Source organism: Hordeum vulgare, chromosome 1H (assembly GCF_904849725.1).
Source record: "Hordeum vulgare subsp. vulgare chromosome 1H, MorexV3_pseudomolecules_assembly, whole genome shotgun sequence".
Taxonomy (NCBI): Eukaryota; Viridiplantae; Streptophyta; class Magnoliopsida; order Poales; family Poaceae; genus Hordeum; species Hordeum vulgare.
Window position 1 is genome coordinate 26,159,496 of NC_058518.1, and position 20,226 is coordinate 26,179,721.

Sequence of the window (20,226 nt, forward strand, 5' to 3'; positions counted from 1 at the left end):
AAGCTCGACTTGTCGCAAAGATGTTTTCGACAAGATCAAACAATTGACTATGATGAGACTTTCTCACTCGTAGCGATGCTAAAGGTCTGTTAGAATTATGTTAGTTGTTGATGCATTATTTATGAAATATTGCACGTAGGATGTCAAAACATTGTTTTCTCGACGGTTTCCTTGAGCAAACATTGTATGTGATACAACGAGAAGGTTTTGTCGATCCTAAAGATACTAGCAAGTATGCAAGCTCCAGTGATCCTTCAATGGACTGGTGCAAGCATCTCGGAGTTGGAATATACACTTTGATGAGATGATCAAATATTTTGGGTTTGTACAAGGTTTATGAGAAACTTGTATTTCCAAAGAAGTGAGTGGGAGCACTATATAATTTCTGATAAGTATATGTGGTTGACATATTGTGGATCAGAAGTAATGTAGAATTTCTGTAAAACATACAAGGTTGTTTGAAAGGAGTTTTCAAAGGAATACCTGGATTGAGCTACTTGAACGTTGAGCATCAAAGATCTATGGAGATAGATCGAAAGCGCTTAATGGAAGTTTCAACAAGATGCATGCCTTGACAAGTTTTTGAAGGAGTTCAAAATAGATCAGCAAAGAAGGAGTTCTTGGTTGCGTTGTGAGGTGTGAATTTGAGTAAGACTCAAAACCCGACCCCGGCAGAATAAAGAGAATAGACGAAGGTCGTCTTCCATGCCTTAGCCGTAGAATCTAAAGTATGCCATGCTGTGTACCGCACCTGAAGTGTGCCTTGACTCAAAGTATGTTGAGAGGTACAGAGAGTGATCCATGATTGAATCACTAGCAGCAGTCAAAATTTATCCTTAGTAACTAAATAGACTAAGGAATTTTTCTTGATTATGGAGGTGGTCAAAGAGTTCGTCATAAAGGGTTACGTCGATGCAAGCTTTGACACTAATCTGAATAACTATGAGTAGTGAAACGGATTCGTATAGTAGAGTAGATATTTGGAGCATTTCCGAATAGCACGTAGTAGCAGCATCTATAAGATGACATAAAGATTTGTAAAGAACGCACGGATCTGAAAGTTTCAGAACCATTGACTAAAACCTCTCTCACGAGAAGACGTGACCAAACCCCAGAACTATATGGGTGTTGGATTCTTTGAAATCACATGGTGATGTGAACTAGATTATTGACTCTAGTGCAAGTGGGAGACTGTTGGAAATATGCCCTAGAGGCAATAATAAATTAGTTATTATTATATTTCTTAGTTCATGATAATCGTTTATTATCCATGCTATAATTGTATTGATTGGAAACACAATACTTGTGTGGATACATAGACAAAACACTGTCCCTAGTAAGCCTCTAGTTGACTAGCTCGTTGATCAAAGATGGTCAAGGTTTCCTGGCCATAGGCAAGTGTTGTCACTTGATAACGGGATCACATCATTAGGAGAATCATGTGATGGACTAGACCCAAATTAATAGACGTAGCATGTTGATCGTGTCATTTTGTTGCTACTGTTTTCTGCGTGTCAAGTATTTATTCCTATGACCATGAGATCATATAACTCACTGATACCGGAGGAATGCTTTGTGTGTATCAAAACGTCGCAACGTAACTGGGTGACTATAAAGATGCTCTATAGGTATCTCCAAAGGTGGTAGTTGAGTTAGTATGGATCAAGACTGGGATTTGTCACTCCGTGTGACGGAGAGGTATCTCGGGGCCCACTCGGTAATACAACATCACACACAAGCCTTGCAAGCAATGTAACTTAGTGTAAGTTGCGGGATCTTGTATTACGGAACGAGTAAAGAGACTTGCCGGTAAACGAGGTTGAAATAGGTATACGGATACTGACGATCGAATCTCGGGCAAGTAACATACCGAAGGACGAAGGGAATGACATACGGGATTATACGAATCCTTGGCACTGAGGTTCAAACGATAAGATCTTCGTAGAATATGTAGGATCCAATATGGGCATCCAGGTCCCGCTGTTGGATATTGACCGAGGAGTCTCTCGGGTCATGTCTACATAGTTCTCGAACCCGCAGGGTCTGCACACTTAAGGTTCGACGTTGTTTTATGCGTATTTGAGTTATATGGTTGGTTACCGAATGTTGTTCGGAGTCCCGGATGAGATCACGGACGTCACGAGGGTTTCCGGAATAGTCCGGAAACGAAGATTGATATATAGGATGACCTCATTTGATTACCGGAAGGTTTTCGGAGTTACCGAGAATGTACGGGAATGACGAATGGGTTCCGGGAGTTCACCGGAGGGGGGCAACCCACTCCGGGGAAGCCCATAGGCATTTGGGGGGTTCACACCAGCCCTTAGTGGGCTGGTGGGACAGCCCACCAATCCCCTATGCGCCAAGAGAGAAAAAAATCAAAGGAAAGAAAAAAAAAGGAAGAAGTGGGAAGGGGGAAGGACTCCCTCCCACCAAACCAAGTAGGACTCGGTTTGGGGGGGCGAGAGTCCTCCCCCCTGGCTCGGCCGACCCCTTGGGGATCCCTTGGACCCCAAGGTAAGGTCCCCCTCCCTCCTCCTATATATATGAGGCTTTTAGGGCAGATTTGAGACGACTTTCTCACGGCTGCCCGACCACATACCTCCATAGTTTTTCCTCTAGATCGTGTTTCTGCGGAGCTCGGGCGGAGCCCTGCTGAGACAAGATCATCACCAACCTCCGGAGCGCCGTCACGCTGCCGGAGAACTCTTCTACCTCTCCGTCTCTCTTGCTGGATCAAGAAGGCCGAGATCATCGTCGAGTTGTACGTGTGCTGAACGCGGAGGTGCCGTCCGTTCGGTACTAGATCGTGGGACTGATCGCGGGATTGTTCGCGGGGCGGATCGAGGGACGTGAGGACGTTCCACTACATCAACCGCGTTCTCTAACGCTTCTGCTGTGCGATCTACAAGGGTACGTAGATCACTCATCCCCTCTCGTAGATGGACATCACCATGATAGGTCTTCGTGCGCGTAGGAAATTTTTTGTTTCCCATGCGACGTTCCCCAACAAAGCATTCCTCCGGTGTCAGTGAGTTATATGATCTCATGGTCATAGGAATAAATACTTGACACGCAGAAAACAGTAGCAACAAAATGACACGATCAACATGCTACGTCTATTAGTTTGGGTCTAGTCCATCACGTGATTCTCCCAATGACGTGATCCAGTTATCAAGCAACAACACCTTGTTCATAATCAGAAGACACTGACTATCATTGATCAACTGGCTAGCCAACTAGAGGCATGCTAGGGACGGTGTTTTGTCTATGTATCCACACATGTAAATGAGTCTTCATTCAATACAATTATAGCATGGATAATAAACTATTATCTTGATATAGGAATTATAATAATAACTATACATTTATTATTGCCTCTAGGGCATAATTCCAACACATCACACACAAGCCGTGCAAGCAATGTGACTAAGTGTAAGTCACGGGATCTTGTATTACAAAGCGAGTAAAGAGACTTGCCGGCAACGAGATTGAAATAGGTATGCGGATACCCACGATCGAATCTCGGGTAAGTAACGTACCGAAGGACAAAGGGAATGACATACGGGATTATATGAATCCTTGACAGTGAGGTTCAATCGATAAAGATCTTTGGAATATGTAGGATCCAATATGGGCATCCAGGTCCCACTATTGGATATTGACCGAGGAGTGTCTCGGCTCATGTCTACATAGTTCTCGAACCCGCAGGGTCTGCACACTTAAGGTTCGGTGACGTTTTCGGTATAGTTGAGTTATAGGTGTTGGTAACCGAAAGTTGTTCGGAGTCCTGGATGAGATCCAGGACGTTACGAGGAGCTCCAAAATGGTCCGGAGGTAAATATTGATATATAGGAAGTCCTGTTTTGGTCATCGGAAAAGTTTCGGGGTCATCGGTAGTGTACCGGGAGTGCCGGGAGGGGTGCCGGGGACCATCGGGAGGGGTGTCATGCCCCAAGGGGTCTCATGGGCTATGGGAAGAGATAAACCAACCCCTAGTGGGCTGGAATAAGTTCCCTCTAAGGCCCATAAGGTTTGAGAAGGAAAAAACACAAGGTGGAAAGAGTTTCCAAGTGGGAAGGTGGAATCCTACTCCAATTAGGATTGGAGTAGGACTCCTCCACCTCCAATTTCGGCCAAACCTTGAGGGTTTGAGGCTGCCTCCTCCCCTCCCTCCCTCCTATATATATTATAGGTATTGAGGGATTTTGAGACACAACTTTGCCACGTGTTGCTCGACCCTATACCACGCAGTTTTTCCTCTAGATAGTATTTCTGCGGAGCTTAGGCGAAGCCCTGCCGGAGTAGATCATCACCACCACCGGCGCACCGTCACGCTGCCGGAGAACTCTTCTACCTCTCCGCCCCCTCTTGCTGGATCAAGAAGGTGGAGATCGTCATCGATCTGTACGTGTGCTGAACGCGGAGGTGTCGTCCGTTCGGCACTAGATCGGAACGGATCATGAGACGGATCACAAGACGGTTCATGCAACGGATCGCGAGACGGTTCGTGGGACAGATCGCGGGACGGTTCGTGCAATGGATCGCGAGACGGTTCGTGGGACGGATCGCGGGACGGTTCGTGGGACGGTTCGAGGGACGTGAAGATGTTCCACTACATCAACCGCGTTTCTTAACGCTTCCTGCTGTGCGATCTACAAGGGTACGTAGATCCAAATCTCCTCTCGTAGATGGACATCACCATGATAGGTCTTCGTGCGCGTAGGATTTTTTTCCCATGCTACGTTCCCCAACATGGAGGACTCCACCACCGGTGACAATGAAGATGCTTGATGAACGTGGAAGTGATCTAGGAGATGGCGCCGAGGTACAACTTTTTGGTGATGGTGCCGATGAGAGGGAGAAGATGATGATTTTGTGATGTAAACTATTAAATCATGCATCATTGATTTTTATTTCCTAGTTCGTTTCAAGGCTGATTGTGTTTTTCTAGTGATAATTGTGATATGTCAAATGACAGTTTTAAGGATTGGGGTTGCGGCAAAGACTAGAACCCTCAAATTCAACCCTTATAACGGAATATTTCATTATAAGGGTTGGGTTTGAGGGTTCTATTCTTTGTCCCTGTATTTAAACCCTTAAAAGTGCTAAAAAATACCAATTCTCAATCCTTAAACTTGTTTGAGGTTTTAAGAATTTAAGGGCATTACTAAAGATGCTCTAACACTTCTGTGTTCATACCGCCATAATTCCGCGCTTCAGGGCTAGCTAGCCCCAGCCGTTACTATGGAGAGGTAGGTTTTCAATTACCATGAATGGTTAACAGTGAATTAACCAATTGGGCGAGGCACACGTACGAAACCAATGTCTACGTTGTGGAAATAGCTAGAAGCGTCGTACCGGTTAGGGCGACGGTTTCATGTTTATATAGCCAGGTGCAACCCTGAGATATGCATACAAGTAGTTTGAATACAAGGAGATAGAGATAGAGCTATTCGGTTTAAACTAGAGATAACTCCTAACCGAATATCTATCCTAACTTGATACACAAGTATTCTATCTACACATAATATCTCAATCGGTTTAACATCCTCTCTTAATCACAACTTGGTCAAGTTGAGATTACGTTTAAACTCCTCAAAACTGCGAGTGGGCAAAGCTTTAGTAAAACCATCCGCAACCTGATCTCTGGAGTGAATAAATCGAATATCCAATTGTTTGTTTGCAATTCTTTCCCTGACAAAGTGAAAATCAATTTCTATATGCTTCGTCCTGGCATGAAATACTGGATTAGCTGCAAGATAAGTGGCTCCAAGATTGTCACACCACAAACATGGGGCTTGAGTTAGTTTAACACCAAGCTCTCTAAGTAAGGATTGAACCCAAATAATTTCACCTGTAGCATTTGCCAAAGCTTTGAACTCTGCCTCTGTGCTAGATCTAGATACTGTTGCTTGTTTCTTTGCACACCAAGAAATAAGGTTAGGTCCAAAGAATACAGCAAAACCACTAGTTGAGCGTCTGTCATCCACACAGCCTGCCCAATCTGAATCAGAAAATGCACTGACTAGAGTAGATGAAGACTTGCTGAATGTAAGACCAGTGCCCAAGGTATTTTTCACATATCTAGCTATACGCTTGGCAGCAGTCCAATGAATATCAGTAGGAGCATGAAGAAACTGACAGACTTTATTAACAACAAAGGAAATGTCTGGCCTTGTAAGAGTCAAGTAGTGAAGTGCACCTACCAGACTTTTGTAGTTAGTGCTATCCTCTTGATTCAAAAGAATTCCTTCAGTGAGAGCCAGTTTTTCAGAGCTAGATAAGGGTGTTGGTGATGGTTTGCATCCCTATAATCCAGCTCTCCTTACTAGATCAGCAACATACTTTTCTTGAGATAGATGAAGGTCATCTCCATTTTTCTTGACCTCAATTCCCAAGAAGTAATGCAAGTCTCCTAGATCTTTCAAAGCAAATTCAGCTTTTAAATCTTTCAAAAGGCCTGCAATTGCCTCATTGGAAGAGCTAGTAACAATGATGTCATCAACATAGATAAGCACAAATATAGATGTGTTTGACTGCTTGTAAATAAACAGTGATGTATCAGACTTAGATGGATCAAATCCAAGAGTTTGTAATTTGTGACTGAGGCATGAGTACCAAGCCCTAGGAGCTTGTTTCAAGCCATAGAGAGCTTTATCAAGTTTGCACACATGATAAGGTGAAGTTTTGTCTTCAAACCCAGGAGGTTGTCTCATATACACATCCTCTTCCAGAACACCATGAAGAAACGCATTCTACACATCTAGTTGTTTAAGACACAATCCCTTGGAAACAACAATGGATAAACACAAGGCGAATGGTTGCTGCTTTTACAACAGGGCTAAAGGTATCTTCATAGTCTATACCATATCTCTGTTTGAAACCCTTTGCAACAAGCCTAGCTTTGTAACGATCTATAGTTCCATCATACTTTCTTTTGATCCTGAAAACCCACTTGCAATCAATTAAATTTTTACCTTGCTGTGGGGGAACAAGATGCCATGTTTTATTTCTCTGAAGAGCCATGTGCTCCTCCTCCATTGCTTGTTTCCATCTAGTGTCACCAAAAGCCTCTTGAAGGGTACGAGGTTCACCTGTGGAGCATGCCAAACCAAACTTTGTGATGTGCTTATAGTTGACAGCCTTAATTACCGCTTTTTGGAGACGTGTCTGTGGTGGTGAGGAAGAATCAGCATCATTTTCTGTTGTTAGGCGTGCCGACACAGAGGATCCTGGAGTTGATCCTCTCTGGACAGTATCCTCCTTGAGGCGTGCGCCGGCGCCAGGAGAAGTTTCTGCTGGGGCAGACGTGCAGCGCCTCGTGTAGACGCGGCTCGGGGCAGTTGGCGAGCGAGCGAGGGGAGGCTGCATGGGCGCCGCAGAAGATCCGCCCGCTCCGGACCCAGACAAAGGTTGCATGGGCGCAGGAGATCCGCCCGCGCCAGACCCAAGCGCGACAGGATGCTGCAGGGGAACCGCACCCCACGTGTCGCCGACAGGAGGGTGGGCGAGGCCATCGAGGGCGCAGGAGGCAGATCCGCCAGCGCCTGAGATCGCAACAGCCTGCAGGTGCACAGATCCCGTAGAAGATGCGACAGGCTGCTGTTGCTGCTGCGGTTCCGATCCCGAGGGGGATTTGCTCCCTGGCGGAAGGCACATGCGATATGGTGCTGGATTTTCATCCGTTTGCACTGGTGCAACCATATTTTCATCTGAATTTTTTTCTGCATCATCACAATTCTCAAAGAAACTTGTAAGAGGGTTAGTCAACATTGAATCAGCACAATTATTTTCCCCTGGTAGAAGAAGGATTTCTTGGCGAAGTAGTGCACCCGCGTTTGGGTTGAGATCAACAAAAGGAAATTTTGTTTCATCAAACACTACATCTCGAGAAATATAGACCCTACCAGTGGAAACATCAAGACATTTGACACCTTTGTGTTGGGCACTGTACCCAATGAAGACACACTGTTTGGAGCGAAACATGAGTTTGCGATTGTTGTATGGTCTAAGGTTTGGCCAACAAGCACATCCAAAAACACGAAGGGAATTGTATGCTGGTTTGACATGAAGGAGTTTCTCGGTGGGAGTTTCATATTTGATAACTCTACTAGGCATAATGTTGATGAGGTGCATGGCAGTAAGGAAGGCTTCATCCCAATATTTTAGGGGCATGGATGCACGTGCAAGCAGGGCAAGCCCTACCTCAACAACGTGTCTATGCTTGCGTTCAGCAGACCCGTTTTGTTGATGAGCATGTGGGCAAGAGACATGGTGAGATATACCTAGTTTTTGGAAGAAGGAATTTAATTTTTCATATTCCCCTCCCCAATCTGGTTGGACAGTAATAATCTTACTATCAAATTTGCGTTCAACGAGTGCTTGAAAGTTTTGAAAAACTTGAAATACATCGGATCGTTTCTTAAGAAGATAGATCCATGAACATTTGATGTAGTCATCAATAAATCTTACGTAATAGGTGTATCGGCCAACAGAGGAGGGTGCAGGACCCCAAACATAAAAAAAAGATAAGCACTGATGGTTTGGTTGACACACTTGTAGAAATAGGATAGGGTAATTGATGGCTCTTGGCCTTTTGACACGAATCACAAATTGTTTCAGAACTATGCTCTTCAACAAATGAGAGCTTATTTTTCCTAAGCACACGTTGAACTAAAGAGAAAGATGCATGCCCTAAACGATCATCCCACCTTGTTGAAGACAATTTGGTGAGACCACACACATGCTTATTGAACCTTCTAAACTCGGGAATCAACGGGTAGAGTCCTCGCACGCATCTACCTCTGTATAGGATTTTCTTCGTGACCTGATCCTTGATCAAAAAGAAAAACGGGTGAAACTCGAGGAAGACATGATTGTCAAATGCAATGCGATGAACAGAGAGAAGGTTCACTGAGGCTTTAGGGACATGTAAGATTTTTCTGAGATGGAGTTTTCGATGGGGGGTTTTAATAATTGAGTGACCAATGTGACAAATTCTCATACCTTCTCCGTTTGTGGCATGAATTTGATCTTGGCCACGGTACTTCTCCCGCATGGTTACTTTCTCCAGCTCACTGGTGATGTGGTTAGTTGCACCACTATCCACATACCAGTTTGTATCGACCCCATACGAGGCCTCAGCTCCGCCGGCGACCTTGTCGTCCTGAGATGAATCACCGTCATCTTCGAAGCGGTACCAACAGTCCTTGGCCGAGTGCCCCGGTTTGCCACAGATCTGGCACCGGATGGCACCTGGCCGTGACTTGTTGTTGGAGTTACGACGGCCCCTTGTGTTGGTGTAGGAGGGCATGCCGTTGCTGTTGTTGTTGCTGCAGGAGTTTGCGCCGTCGCGGTTGTTGTCGTTGGTGCTTTTCCCTTTGCGTGGCGATCCGCATGAACGAGAGTTGCCACCGCCTCGACCACGTGAAGCAGCATTGGCAGAGGATTTGAATCCACTGCCAGAGCCTGTACCTTGGTAGAGCGCGACACGCTGGTCGAAGTTGCTCATCTGGGCATAGAGATCTTCGAAGGAGACCGGCGTTGTGCGTGCGTCGAGGGCAGAAACAAGCGGCTGGTACTCCATGTTGAGTCCAGCGAGGATGTACGAGATCAACTCGTCATCGGGAAGAGGTTTCCTCGCCGCGGCAAGTTCGTCGGCGAGTGATCGCATATGCGCGAAGTAGGCGGCCACCGTTTGCGTCTGTGCATTAGCCAGAGAGATGCGGATGTTGTTTACCTTGGACAACGACTGGGAGGAAAACATGCTTGCCAGTACTGTCCAAAGTTCATGCGCATGGGAGATTGACGTGACCTGCACTAGAACCTCTTTAGACAGATTGTTCAGCAGGTAACCTAGTACCTGTTGATCCTCTCGAAACCAGATGGATTGGAGAGGGTTGACGATGAAGGTATCCTTCCTGTCCTTGTCCTTGGTGACGACCTCCTTGGCTGGCTCCGGTGTGGCTCCATCCACATATCCGAAGTAGCCAGCACCTCTGAGTTGCGGCACGATCTGAGCTCGCCATAGGATGTAGTTTGCTCGGGTAAGCCGCTCGGTGACTTGGCCAGAGAGGCCAGAGTTTGCGGCGGCGGAGGTGGCCATGATAGCTGCGACTAAACTCTAAATGTGATGGAAGAGATTGGCTCTGATTACCATGTGGAAATAGCTAGAAGCGTCGTACCGGTTAGAGCGACGGTTTCATGTTTATATAGCCAGGTGCAACCCTGAAATATGCATACAAATAGTTTGAATACAAGAAGATAGAGATAGAGCTATTCGGTCTAAACTAGAGATAACTCCTAACCGAATATCTATCCTAACTTGATACACAAGTATTCTATCTACACATAATATCTCAATCGGTTTAACATACGTGAGCAGAGGCCGATTAATTTGTGAAATGTTACAGATGGTGCCTCACTGTTCCTTTACACACACACACACCCATCCAGCAGCAGGAAGGGAGCAGGGCAAGTCAATGTGTGGCAGGAAGGAACAGAGAGAAGATGAGGCCAAATTGTAAATGCGGTTTTACTGTGTGGCAGCACTCGGAATGTTTATGGGTGGAGACAAGGTATTGAGATCTCCTCCCGGCGTGCAGAGAGACGCGGACGTGGGTAGGGTACGTGGTCCTTGTTCTCTCTTCTCTTCTCCATTGCAGAGAGTTGCAGCCATGCGCGCTGTTGGTGCATGCGCAGGCATTGATCCGACTGATCTCACCTCACTCGGCGCGCATGCCATGGCTAGTGAGTAGTGATCCCTCCCCTCCCCTCCCCACCTCTAGCTAGCTTCCTGCTCCCTACTACGTGCTACGTCCATGGCAGGCAGAACAGAAGGTGGCGTGAGGGAGAAGAGAAGCAGGCATGGAGGAATGAGACGAGAGAGATAGAGAGAGAGATATGATTTAAGAGATGATGAGGGAGTGGTCACATCACCCATAGACTGTAGTAATAGATCAGAGGATCCTGACCCCCACTACAACACACCTGCATCTGCATGCACAGCGCCGATCCGTCTACTCACCCACGATACGTCCGTCCATGATCCGTCGTCGTCGTCGCCGTCTGCCATGTGATACGTACATGCATGGCCATAAAAGTGAACCATGCACGCACCTACATATGTCTAGTGTGGCACATGCATGCGTGACGACGGGCTAGGTCACCCGGCTACAGTGGCTGCCACTGTGTGCCTGCAGCTGCATGCAAGGCTTTTGTCACCCTTTTGTTACTCTGTCTGTCTGCACACTGTTTTCTTGAGAAGAATGCACTTCTTCCTCTTCGTCAACTGCATATATATGTAAATGTTTTCTCTGACGTACGTGTTTGCTACGAGTACCACTGTGCTGGTTCGCTGTGCAGCTGTATGCAAATGGCGCGTGCCGGAAAGTGGCCGGCTTTTTGGACCTTCGGTCCCCTTCTCTTACGGACACGCCGTCTACCACCGTCCGTGACGAAGGGGCTGTTTGGATTATGACTATCTTTGTCATATTTTATCATATTATTTTTGCCATACTTACCACACTTGTTTTATTTGAGTTGCTCAAATTGTTAGCCACACATTGGCTTGTCTAAGGAAATCTTGTCACACTTTTTGTGTCTATGACATGTGGGGTTTAGTACTCATTAAAAAATTGTGACTAGAATCAAACACCCACCTAACTTGATCAAACTTGCCTAAGGTAAGTTGTGGCAAAGTATGGCAAGGTGTGGTTAGGAACCAAACAGCCCCAAAATATCACCTGTTTTTATGAAAATTGCAGCTAACAGAATTTTAGGCGCCATGAACGCCTTTGTCTTGTTAAAAAGATGAAATCTGATCCTTTCTCTATCGTCGGATCCATTACGGTAGCCTACCGTCGAGGTCCCTGACGATAGAGAACTTATCCACGTCAGCGCTACGCACGCCTACCGTCAAATAGGCTGGCGGTAACATGTACAACCCTACACCAAGGTGTCCTATCTGATAGTTAAGAAATATTTATCATATGGCATGATTCCTTTTTTGCTAGGGTCCTCGGCGTTAGGCTGTTATACCCTACCAACATTGACCCTAACAGTAAAAAAAGGATAAGATCCTGGAATTTACAAACTAGTGTTAGATCTCGATCAACTTTTATAAAAGGGTTAAAACACAAAGATTAGCCGCCATCCATCTTTGTCCCCCCGCCTCTCTATCTCTCTATGAGTTTTACTCCCGTCGTCTATCTCTCATGTTCGTGTGACACGAGACCCGGTGTCACACGAACATGAGAGATAGGAGTACAAACTTGAAGGATAAAATGGCTCTCCTACAAATAAGGTAGGAAACGAATTCCATATCCTAGATTATCAAATACATGTACATCAAATATATCTCTAACACCCCTCCGCGGTCGTAGCAGTAGCGTTGCTAACATCAAGAGCGTTGCGGACGGTCAGACTGAAGAGAATAACAACCAACGGGCTGACATCCCCTCACACTCACATCGGGAGCGTCCGGGGTGGTGTCGCATCGCGGACGCGTGGATTGTAGAGGAAGCCGGTGATTTGCTCAAGCGAAGTGATGGCCCTATGTGCCGATGTCAAGGTTGTCGAGAGCGTAGGGTGTTGTAGACGCGGTCGAGATAGCCAGGCGAAGAACATCGTGGTCGCTGTCGAGTGGGGGTGGCCGGTGTCGAGGAAGTCATCGAGGAGCCGCGGGCGTAAGGAGGCGCCGAGCTAGCCATACACGCAGTGGTGTCGAAGTAGTGGTGCGCCCGGAAGAAGACATTGTTGAAGGCGCATCGCACCGGATTTTCCAAGGCTAGGAACACATCATGGACGAAGGCACGCATTAGTGTTGCCAGCATTGGGCATGAGTAGATGGGCGAAGGTGATGTTGACTATGTGTTGCTCCAGGCTTGCCTGGCCTGGAAACACATCGGGGGCGAAGGCATGCGCCGGTGTTGCCAGTACCGAGCATGCGTAGACGAGGACTTGCACAACTTGTATGCCATGTAGATAGAGCTAGCAGAGAAGGACTCGAGGTTGGTTGCGACGCTAATCGGTGGGAGGGAGTGTCTCCCACGGTTGTCGGAGTAGATGAAGTGGTCGGGGTATTAGCAACGTTAGCGATGAGCTGGTGCTGGACAAAGACGAAGGGGGTGGACGGGCGGCACAACTCTGGTGGGCAAACTCAAGCGGTGCCGAAGAAGAGCGGCGGTCGCGGCCTGAGGAGGTAATGAAGGAGTCATGTTCACAGCGGGACGACGACGACCCGCAAAGAGTGATGGGCGGGCAGACACATGAACGACGGGCGTAATGGGTCGCCACATCGTGCGATGCCACCAGGTCGGAGTAGAGGCTAGGTGGTCGCGCCGGTGTCGGAGTAGAGCGTGGGTTTGATGACGGCACCGGGCGAGCAAACTAATTTTAGATCGGAAAACCAAAAAATGTCAATCAGTGCGACCGACGGGTGAGAGAATACCCAGATCAAGAGATCGGGAAAAAGATTCTCTAGAACACCTGGTCAACACGACCGATGGACAAACCCTAGATACGAGCGGTGTAGCCCCGGCGACGGTCATGGTGGCCGGTCGCGGCACGGACGGCATGGCGCGGAAGCGGCGACAACGGCTGGGGTTGGATCGTTAGGCTGATACCATGTTAAAAGGGATAGAGTGATTGTTGAAACTGATGAATTTTGTATTAAGCCTCACGAGCAAGTATATATATAAATACAGATTTAAAGGACAAGAAGTCTTTTCTAAAAATAAAGAAACGAATTGCAAATTCTAAACTACGAGATACATATAGATCAAACATATCTCTACCAATGGCTTTGAGGAAGAAAAACGATAGTGTTTCGACCTTTTAGTAGATCTTGTGATTGCACCGGAACAACTGCGTACGGTAGGAGTTCTTACTAATTAAATGTTTGCCTGCTGTCTACGGCGATTTGTTGCTGTTGCTGGCTATCACCTTTGTATTTTGTCGTTTTCTTTTTTTGGTTTTTGTTTATGTTGTGATGTTGTCCTTGCTTTATTGGTTGTATGAGCTTCATTAATTTAAAAGTAGCACGATAGTTTTCTTTTTGAAAAACAAAAAGTTGATGCTGAAATTTTGGATGAAACCAAAGACGACGTGTAATCTCAGTTTACCCATTTCTTTGGTGTAGCGTCGAAAGTCTTCTCTTTGCCATGAATGTAGCATTGTTTACTGGAGTATATGATTCAACATTAATCTATGTTCTCATTTTAATATTTTTTTTCATATGCGATCACATTTTTGGACCTTTTTTTCTTTTTAATAAAAGACATATCATTGAATTAATTTATCAAGGTGATACAATCGCATCAAAAGAATGCCGGGCCTCTGCATAACATGATGCACACAACGAACAAGTCCAAATGACCGAAAAATAAACATTATTTTACAGCAAAAATAAATAAATCCAGCATAGGGTGGGGTATATCCTATCCAGAGATTACACCGTCACTGGAGAGAGAAACTGTACGCTCCGGCTATTTTATGAGGACCTTGTGTGTTTCTTGGAGGACTTAATGAAGTTCTACAGCTCCTTGCATAATTGCACTCGGCCATCATTCCTTCAGAATAGTTGAAGTGCGACAGTTTGCTTTCAATAGACCATGCGGGGATATATCCTCATTTCTACTGTCTTTTCAGCTTTTATGTATGGATGTGGTGTTGCCTCTATTCATTGAAGTTTGGATGTGTGCCCAAAAAATGTCATGATACGGGCCGTCCTGATGGGCCTTACAATGTGCCTTTATTAGATATCTTGGGCGGGCCACCTCAGGCATTGTCATGTGGATCGCTCACTTAAAATGATGTTTTCAGTTTATAAGCTAGCACTCCTTATTATGTTTCGGAAGATCGATAATATAAATTACATTACTGCAATACAGTGTAATACGTAGAACCTGATGTTGGGTTGCCAAGAAAATGTTTGTGCTAATTCCCACAAGAAAATTTTGTTTGAAGAATTATTACTTTATGAGGGAAACGTCTTTATATGGTTTTATGAAATCAAATATGACACTAGATTTGCAGAATGACTAAGCGGCATAGAAAATTGATTTAGCACTATTTAATTAAACATGAAGACCTATTCTTGATTTTGTCCTGATGCTTCAGATGGATTTTTATTCATATCACATCCGGGATGTCGGATGATTGGGTGAACAAGCTTCGTGTGAAACATCAAGATCCCGGCGGCGGCGGCCTCTGGCCTAATGGCAAACACCTGCAGGGGAGAGAGCAGAGCGGGAGGGGTATTGGGCTGATACCGTTGTGGGCATTTCCAGTGCCATCATTGTAGTTAATACCCACAGGAGATTCTATTCCTGTGAGTGGATTGAGAAAAGTTGAGTAAGCATCATCCATATGAGATGCATGTGCTGATTAAATTTAGAGGATAAAGTGGTTCTTTATTCTTGCAATTTTGGTGCAGATGTCATACATTGGCAGAGAACAATGGTCTTTTGGAGAAGTCTATTAACTTTTTGGAGTTGCCAGGTAAATTTTGGTATGAAATTATGTTAGTTCTACTTTTCAATGATGTTTAATTGCTCGGTTCTTAAGGGTTTCAAAAAGGAGATGGATTTCAAACTACTCTATTTCGAATGCGAGTAACGTGGATCTACAGGTGAAAATAAAAGTGTGCATGGTGTTTTTTTTTCTTACACAATACTTTTATATGCCCTATTGTTTTTTGCTTCAGGTTTAGGACTGTTTGGTCTGCTACATAATCCATGTTTTCAACCACAAAATTTTAGTTTTATTACTATCATATTTACTATTTCTTAGTAATAATACATAACACGTCACTGGTGAAAAGCCTACTGCAAAGATTAATTAGTCAATATTGTTGTCTTAAGAATAATAGTTTTAGGCTCAAAGAGACACTTTAAAAAATTGAAAAGCTGTCAGCAGGTGTTGTATGTTGACCACTCTTCTCGTATGTTTTTATTTGTTGGCTTTTCCTGTGGCAGTTTGGAGCAAGTAATTGGCCTAAAATCTGATAATATTCAGGCTTGCTGAGATTTTATTACTAGGAGATAAGTAGATAATCATGTAACTCACCACGAAGATAAAGTAGATTGTGGTGACCGAACTGAGCACAAGCTGACTTAGTACTTCGACCTTTCATGTTTATGATTTCAAACACCATCTGCAATGACCTGGATCCAATATTATTTGCATTGTTCTCTTTTAGAATTCCTCTTCGAATGATAGAAAATTATGGGACACTATCTTCATTGTAGATCCATTTCATGAGATAAAAGTTCCTACGTGTTATGAATTTTGATGATCTTGTTTGTTTTCCTGTTGCCTCACCTTTTATGTTGATCACAAGTTTGTCACTCTTATAGAATCTTTTGGTACCTCTAAATCTCCAATTGGCATAGCTGAAATCATGTGAAACTACATATATGTCATGTAGGATACTTGTATTCATGCTTTGTGCAAAGTTCATCTTTTTATTTCATGTTTGTGTAAAGCATGGTTGGCTTCCAAATGCATGATTGGTGGCAATGTTTTTGGTCCTCCAGTTTGCAGTTTTCATGGCCTTGAGCTACGCATTTGGATAAGGGATTAGCTTGCAATATTCATAATAATTACTCGCTCCGTCCCAGAATATAAGGCGTTTTTACAGGCTATGTTAGCTTGAAAAAAAATTACAGGACGGAGGGGGGGTTTATTTTTAATGTACACTTCTTTATTGTGAATTAATTGATACATGTATTGCTTGTGCATCTATTATGAAATAATGATTCGTTAAAATGCTACATGAGATAGTATGTTCAGATTTCTTTTGTTATTTATTGATGTTTATATATTGTAAATGGTGGTTGTGGGCATCCTGAAGAAGCTTGTATGACAATTCAAATTTTCTTGGACCAGCGTCGCAAGAACATGTCACTGCAGGGTCAAGATACAAGGTCTAGGTAGAAGCAACATCCTCCCAAGATGTGCTCACAAGTATGATATGTTCCTTTTTCTCCGTAATTACGCCTCCCTTGCTCCAAGACCGATTATGCGATTCTAATAGAGGAGCTTGCTATGGCCATCTAGGGGGCCAAGGCAATTACATGCCCATCACTCGTGGCGGCAGCGAGATGTGCATGTATATGGTAAGCTTCGTGTGAAGATGTCAAACCAGCATCAGTTGGGAGCTCGGATGAAGAAGATTGTCGACGGGAGAATGAGGAGAAGTGATGAGATGTTTATGGCAGCTAATGAATGATGTTATCTTAGTTTGTGGATTTTGTTTTGGTCGACTCAGAAACCTTGTTTGGTGTCTGAAGATCCCTTTTTGCCAACTGTTCAAACCATCTCTTCATTTTTGTATAAATGGTCAAAGTGCAATTCAAATAACTTAGTCCTCCCAGAAATATTTTGCAAAAGAATGTACTTATCGTCTGAATCAAGACGTGCAATGCACGTGCAAGCTTACTAGTTGTTCAAAATCCACAATATGTGATATACAACTTGGGTCATAGGGAAGCAAAAAAGCTAAGTAAACTATGAGCTTTGACATTTGCAGCTAGGCCTTAAAACAAGAATTTACAATTGAAACCAAGAGGTGATGCTCGCTCACTACCGCTTGGTCTTTTCTTCCATTTTAAGCGATGCATGCCGCTCGCCGCAAGAGAAAAATGATAAAAAAAAAACTGGTCGCTTCTAGCTCAGCAAAAATCGTCTACCCTTTTTTAAAGATCTGAGAAAAATGTGAGTTCAGAAAATATCTGCAGCCAGAATAAAAATATTCACAAATTTATCAAAATGATTGTGTTAAAAAAGTCCACGAATTTCAAAAAGGAATAGTGGTTTAGAAATGTTCATAAATAATTCAATCTTCTAAATTGTTTTAAAAAATATTTGTGGATTTTAATAAGATTTATGAATTTAAAAATATATTACAAAAATCTCTTAAAACAGCCAGCCCAGCTCGGCAGGAGCGCTAGCTCCCTAGCACGTATTTTCTGGGAGCCCTATGCAGCGCTGCAGGCCCATTAGCATCAGTGGCATCAGCCCGCCCACTTGCATACTGTTCAGTTTTTTAATCTTTTTTTCTGTTGATCCAGTAGAAAAAATGCCCAGATTTTCTATTTGTTACGAAAATAAAAATATGAAAAAAAGGTTTACAGATTTAAAGAAAAAGGTTCATCCATTTGAAAATAAAGTTCATATCTTTAAAACAATTTCATCATATTTGGAAAAAGTACATCAATTTAAACAAAAGTTCATTGAAATTGAAAAAAGTTCGTCCAATTTGGAAAAAGTTCATTAAATTTAAGAAAAGTTCGTAGAAAATCCAAAACAAGTCTTGCATTTTTTTAAAATATTCATTGAACTGAACAATAAGTTCATAAACTTAAAAGAATCATCAATTTTAATAAAAATCATACATTTTCAAAAAGATTTTAACCAAATTTCGCAAAAGTTCATCGATATTCAAAAAGTTCATAGAATTTTAATATGTTAGAAAAGGTTCATCGTTTTCCTGAGAGAAGTTCATCAATCTTGAAAGAAGTAAATCAATATTTTTAAAAAATCATAGAATTTTCACATAAAATCGGCAACTGGCGCTTAGATGGGCCGGGCCATTTACTGATGTCACCTACGCGAGTTGACAAAAATGCACGTTAATTGATGCCTATGGTGTCAAATAGAAAATGCCGTACTTTCTTACCTTTCTATTTCTTACTTTTATGTATATTTCTGAAATGCAAACATTTTTCTTAATTCTTCTATAAGATTGATAGCACATTTAAAAAATGCTCTTGTTATAAATATATATTTTTCACACTTGTAAAACTTGATAGCATTCAAAAGAAATGTTCACGTGTTTGAAAAGTTATTCATGTTATTTTTAATGGGTATGATACGCGTAGGCTGGCGGATAATTTCAAAAGATCATCCGCCTCAACAACTACTAGATCTGGCATAATCCCGCGGCTCGAAATTATCATAACCACTGCAACAAATGTATTGTTGCGGAGCCCTTTGCAATAGGGCTCATGTTGTAGAAATCTTTTTTTTGACGTGCAAGGCAGGAGCACTGCTGACATGAGTATTGTTGTTGAAGGAAATTTTGCATCAAATATGATGTTGCCGAAAAATTTGCAATGAAGATGATGTTGCAGAAATACTGTCGTGGTATGTCATCATCGTTTGGAACTTCGTCGGGAACGACATGGAGGAGGTCGGCGGTAGGCGCTCTGAGCTCGAACGCATTACACATGCCGATGACTGGTGAAGGTCATGGTGGAGGTGGGCGATAGCGACGGCAACTACGTCTGAGCCCTGCTGTAGTGACACACCACGACGACAGATGGTCATGATGTTGGCACGCGATGGTGTCGCCAAACCCTAACTGCAACGAAACAATTTTTCACATGATACAACCATCTAGAAAGGTCGCAAAGCTTCCCTATTCATTCATGATATAGAGAGAAGAGGAAAGGAACTGCTGGAGATAGTGCTCGATGGCCCCCACACAAAGACATGTGTTGCGTGGAGGAGGCAACGAACATTTCGTGTGATCCGTTGGCTGAAACAAATTGTTTTTCATACTTTAAACAATGTTTATACAACTAGCGGATGGAAGCGTGGCGGCACGCCGCGCCACTTGGGAACCCGTGTGTAAGTGTGTCCATCCATTCATCATGTTGGTCGTCCGCAACTCCTCTAGAGATGATCGTCGGTGACAAATCATCTAGAAGTCGAGGGGTATGATGTGGTGGAGACTGGAGAGGTTGTGGTGTTTCTGTTGCACTGCCGCTTCTCCGCCCTCACTTCTTCATCGCCGTCATTGATGTGATTACTTTCTTTTTTCTACCAACCAGGAATCTGAAAGATAGGCTGTGAGAGAGCATTTTCCGGAGGAATATTTTATAGGGAGGAGTTGGGAAGCGGTGGGTGCTTAGAAAATGCCTCAATATCGGTAAACACAAAGCAACATGGCATAGATCCACGTAATCTTGCCACATAAATGATCACAAAAGCAGTAATGGTTTTGCTAAAACACATCTAGATGTAAGATAAGTATTACACATCTAAGCCCTATATCATTGATCTTACATGGAGATTCGTGTGGGTATTTTTTTTATTTTGTGTTATTGATTTAGTCATTTAGATATGCAATAACTATGTTCCATCTAGATGTGTCCTAGACACATCCAAGCAGTAAATAAGTCAAGAAGAGATAAAAAGCTAGCGTAAAAAAACATA